Below are 4,602 nucleotides of genomic sequence, written 5' to 3'. Positions count from 1 at the left end.
TAACCTTTCATTTTCAGAGAACAGTTTTGAATGGGAGGTAAGGATCCACTTGGTCTCAAGGCAGTTACCACCAAAATTAAATCTTCAATGGTAATTTGAGAGGGTGAGGAGAGGATCCTCACTTGCCTCATTGATCAGAAGCAGGTGGGTGACAGGTAGGGAGCTAGGAGAGGAAGATGGTGATATCACTTCTGGGTGGGACACTTCTCAAACTTAACACCACCTAAGGAAAGCGAGTCCCTTCCTGCAGACCTTTATTCAGGGGCCATATATAGCAAGCCTCCAAATGGGACGATGGGCATGTGGACAGCATTAAAAAAAAACTCAGCTTTCTAACTCTGAGTAGAGGGATGTGTAGGAGTTTGTCTTAATTTGGGTTCCCCCAAATTAGCAACTGAGACAAGGATTTGGGGTCAGGTAGTTTATTTGGGAGGTGATTCCAGAAAGCAAAAGTGAAGAAAGAACAAGGAGAGTTAGCTAAGGAAAGGAGACACTCCCAAGGAGCTGGTCAGTGCTGTGGGCATCTGGGCAGGGCAAGGGCTAGGGTGAGCCGAGAGGGTCGCCTAGAGTACAAAAGTGAATGGGGCACTTACTCTCATGTTTATGAAAAACCGGCCTGACAACTAGGGCTCAGACTTTGTAAGGATCCTTGACTCAGAATTGTTCCTCCAAGGCTACATGGGAGGCTAGGGTATTTCTTTTTCTTCCAACTCTTGTCCCTCATTGGTTGAGGGTTGTCCTTGAGGGTGCTAACATCTCCCCTTCCCCTTGCACTTCTGGGCTGCTGTGCCAGCATGGAGAAAAGCCCAGCGGCTTTGGAGAAAGCCCTAAGAAAAGCTGCACAGTTGTATTCAAAGTCAGGCGAGGAACATGGTGTGGGGCACCGATAGTATCTGCTCCAGAGTCAAAATGGATCCAAATCGCCCCCGGTGAGTTTGAGAGGAACTATCCTCTATCCTGACTACCTAAGTGCTGGCCCTGTCCAGGAGCCCCGGCGTGTGGTTAGATGCTCCCTTGCGTGGAGTACCCCTATCCTCAGTGGGGGAAGGGAGCAGCATTGCCCCTTGTGAGAACTGCCTGGGGACACAGTGAGGCAGGATGGGTTCCAATTTTCTCCCCTTTTATCTCTCTGCTCTTTCAGTGAGAGGAGAGGGCATTTTTATCTCCATCAAACTTCTCGATGGGTCCGGCAGTACTGGAATCTATTCCCACTGTCTAAATAAGAAAAATTGTTCAGAGAAGTTGTGACATGTGAGCGAGAGAAGGCCTGGAATCAAACTGGAACCTTCTACCCTCTCCTCCAGAGCTCAGTCCAGAGCCTATGAGCAGAGTGTTTCCGTGTGGATCATTTGCAGACATTTGCAGACATTTGCAGCTTCTGGGGCTCCCTGTTCTGGCTACAAGAAGCATCATTATTTAACAGGCACACACACATGCCTTTATATTGCTTTATAATACAATTACATCTCTAATCAGGAGCAGCCACATTTTTAATAATCAATTAACTCAGTTCTGGTCAGAAAAAAAAAATGAATCCTCTTCATGCATGCCTCTTTAGAATTTCTTATCTTCGTACAACAAACCATATCAACCAAGTTTTGTTGTTGTTGGTTCGATTGTCAGAACTGGTGTCTTAAAGGGTCAACAGTAGACATGAACTTCCTTGGTACAGATTTGATGCCCACAGGCAAATCCTGCCTTTCTCCGCCTGAATTCATTTGGATGATGATTCATCTGGGGCTTCTCAGGAGAGCACACTTCAAACATATTTTCACTTCAGGGAACGTATGAGTAATTTTCCAGAGACAGAGTGCACTGCAGATATTTGGGTCCTAGGGAGCATTTTATCTGGAGGAAAAGGATTTGGACCTGTCACCGGAGATGAAGATGGAAGCTGGCACCCTAGCCCTTGTTATGGGAGTTCTATCTGAAAAGACTTAGTGACTTTTAGTCAATGTGCTTGAGAGACTTAAAAATACATAGTTCAGGTTTCCATTTGGCACAACTGCTTCCCTAATATCTCTGCCCCCAACTTCAGCCTCTTGGTAACTCATCACTGGGGCCAGAGGGATTTTTACAAAACACGAATCGAACTTGTAACTTGTAATACTCATCCGGCATTTTGTCTGCCCATCCTACTCTTTCCTTTTATAACAATACCTTAACTTTTGGGGGTGTGTATGGGGATGGTGGGAGGATGTAATTGACTGCAGTCTTGTTGGAGCTATCAATCAAAATGCCCCTTTCTTCTCTTGCTGGAGCTGGGCCAATCAGATGCTCTCTCCTTAGAATTTGAATACTTACTGGGCATAGGAAGGGAAAAAAGCTGGAACTGATTGGTTTTGGCCCCATGAAGAGATTGTCTATTGGTGTCGACTGCCCAGAAACCTACTTAGCCTTGGCTGCTGTCCTTGATGATTGTTCAGCATTTAGTTCCATTCTCACCTTCCCCATAGCCTTCCAGTAAATTCCTTTTATGCCGAAACTGGTTTCTGGTAAGCATTTAACATGGGCTGACATAGAAATTGACACGTGGAGATGAGTGTTACTATTAATAGACCTTAAAACGTGGCCTTGGCCAAACTGAGGTAGACTGAGACACTGAGACTCTCTCATGCCTAGATCTGAATCTGGAAATTTCTATTATGCTTTTGGCTATTGCCTGTGGTATCTAGGGACTCAGACTACCTGCCTCTTGTAGCAGCAGTTTCAGAGGCTTTATAGAAAAACCCCTAGGATTTGGAAAGGTGTGGGCTTAGTAAAGGCACACGAAGAAAGACTAACTTTGCCTACACTGGACCATATGAAAGCAGAAAGGGAGGCCCTCACTGGCTATAGCCAGCAACCCAAGATTCTATAGTCTTGTACCTGGGAGAGTGGAAAAACACATACCTGTTCCAAGCTAATAGCAGTGGATAAAAGGCAGGGGTTTGGAAACAGGAATATGCCGCAGCCAGCTCCTGTTGGCTCAAGTAGACTGTGCCCATCTCTTCCCTATTCTTCTTTTGGGAATGTCATGTTAACAGCTCGATATGGGCCATAGTGGGAGTATTTACATCATAGAAATCAGAAATTGCTACAAATCAGGATTTTTTTTTCTCCTAAAGAGTTAATAGTTAAATATTTGATCGGAAGCGTGGAACTGGGAGATGCCCGACACCCTCCCCTCCCCCTACTTCTCCCCCAAAGGATCCCATTACTGAACAACCTGTAGGGCAAAGGAGACATTACTCCAATTTAAAGAGCTGTGCGATGAAATACAGACCGAAATATGGGCAGGTGAGTTGTGTCTCTTCACCCAAGCTAGTTGTTTTCAACCACATCGATGTACAGTGTCTGGCTGCGGCCAGGATGCAGGCAGTTCGGCTGAGGGGTGAGGGAGGGCAAGATATCTATTGCTAAAGGGCAGGAATATCCAGTCCCACATCTAGACTGAAGGACCATAACCCAACAATATCTAATGAGTTGGGACAGGGCAAGAGATAGGAATCATACTAGTGTTTTAAGAAAGTTGTATTGCCAGAGAAACTTCAGTCTGGGCAGATAATGGCCCATGATTGCTCAAACCTGAAGATTATTGCCAGGGGTCAGCGATGCCAATGGGAAGCGCAATCAGCTGTTTATTCCTCAGAAGGAATCTCTTTCTCATGAGGGGTAGGACAGTGGAGGAAGAATTGTCCCAGCGGCAGGACCAAGAAACCCTATTACTGTCACGTCAGGTCAGGCCGTACATGCTTCAGGGTATTCTGTGAACGGGTACTTCTGAATGGGGTTTCTCCTTTTCTAACTCGGCATTTTTACTGAAGCCAAGGTATTTATCCTATACTATTGTCTATCAGACGGCTAGCCTTCGAGTACTGGGCCTTGAGAAGCTACCCCAGAGGGTGATAAGTGCTGTGGAAGTTGGTTGGGTAATTAGGTTGGTCCAGGAAGAACTGAAGAAAGTGTGAGAGTGAGCTCTGTGGATGTCCTGGCTGGGGGGAAAGCAAGTTTCAAGGGCAAGTTCTCTCTGAGGCAAGAGCATGCCTTTTGTGTTTAAGAACTGCAAGGAGGACAGCAGGGCTGATGCGCAGAGAGCGGGTGGGGGTGGGTGGGGGAGATGAGATCAGAGAAGAGTGAAGGCCAGATTATGTAAAGCCATTGTAATGACTTCCACGCAGAGTACTGTAGAAGCCACAGGTGGATCTGAGTTCCGGCTGCTGTTGGAGGAGAATAGGCTGAGGAGGACAAGTGTAGAAATGGGGACTATTGAAGTCATACTCGTGAGGGATGATAGTTGCTTCAATAAAGTTGATAATAGTGAAGATGGTAAGAAGTGGATTTATTCTGAACCAAAGTTGACAAGATTTGCTGATCCGTTAATCCAACATTCATGCCTTGAAGCTGGATGCAATAACCGGGCAGGCTCTGGATTGTCGCCCTTTGGGAAAGAGAGGTGCGGTTTTATGCAGGATGGCAACACTATGTTATGAAGGGGCTTTGATATTGCACTTCTGGAAAAAAGAAATGTGTGTTGATATGGGGCAGCTAAGGGGTGGCATGGAGTGAGGAGCTTTTGTTTTTAGCCTGCTCATCATCTTTTCCTTCACTCGGCTGCAGAAT

This window comes from Pteropus medius, unplaced genomic scaffold (assembly GCF_902729225.1).
Source record: "Pteropus medius unplaced genomic scaffold, Ma_sr-lr_union100, whole genome shotgun sequence".
NCBI classification, from domain to species: Eukaryota; Metazoa; Chordata; class Mammalia; order Chiroptera; family Pteropodidae; genus Pteropus; species Pteropus medius.
The sequence above is the reverse complement of the archived record's forward strand: the minus strand, read 5'-3'. Positions refer to the sequence as shown.